Source organism: Penaeus monodon, chromosome 23 (assembly GCF_015228065.2).
Source record: "Penaeus monodon isolate SGIC_2016 chromosome 23, NSTDA_Pmon_1, whole genome shotgun sequence".
Classification (NCBI taxonomy): domain Eukaryota; kingdom Metazoa; phylum Arthropoda; class Malacostraca; order Decapoda; family Penaeidae; genus Penaeus; species Penaeus monodon.
This window is the reverse complement of record NC_051408.1, coordinates 27,801,497-27,802,189: the sequence shown is the minus strand read 5'-3', so window position 1 is coordinate 27,802,189 and position 693 is coordinate 27,801,497. Positions and strand designations below refer to the sequence as shown.

The following is a 693-nucleotide window of genomic DNA, read 5'->3' as shown; positions in this document are numbered from 1 at the left end:
AGTCCGAAATCACCTTTTTGCAATTTTCGCCAGGTCGGGGCAACGTGCGGGGCTCAGTTTCGTTCGGAAGGTTTAGATCAGGGCAGTCAAACTCAAACCCTTTCGCGGGCTAATTTTCCCTTCAGCAATCATCTTGAGAGTCACAAGTTTCACATTAAAAAATGGTATCACGTACTAGTACGTAATTTATTCGACTTGTCAGATTTTAAATGGTGATACTAATGGTAATTATATACGACGTTATTTTCCTTTATGGCGATCATAATTTCACAAACTAATTCTTCTTGTCACCCCGCGGGCTACTTATGATCGTCTAGGGGACAATTAGCTCACGGACCATGAGTATAGCCCCTGGGCTATTTCATTTATTATAAAAACAATAACAGAAAAAATGTAGGAGTGTAAATGATAAGTTTAAAAGACGAAGGACTGGCCTGAATAATCATGTAAAGTGGCTGAATGTAAGAAGGAAATAGCAAATGTTCCACGGGCCGCACATAGGAGTGTGGCGGGCCACGTGGGTGACGCAAATGGTGATATTTTTGTTTTAATGATTATCATTCTTTATTTTTTTTATTGTACAGGTATATGAAACTGTGCAATGCTTTCATATCGAATATTCTGTATCAGTACATGCACTCAAACCTCTTTTATTAGCCTATATAGCAGGCTCTTTTATTTTCTACTCACATA

General features: G+C 38.5%; 1 protein-coding gene across 1 annotated transcript in view; it reads right to left on the bottom strand.

The window, feature by feature from the left end:
* LOC119587916 (lateral eye opsin-like) overlaps positions 1-693 on the bottom strand; it is a 20,404-nt gene that overhangs the window by 16,607 nt on the left and 3,104 nt on the right. The gene's annotated exons all lie outside the window — the stretch shown is intronic.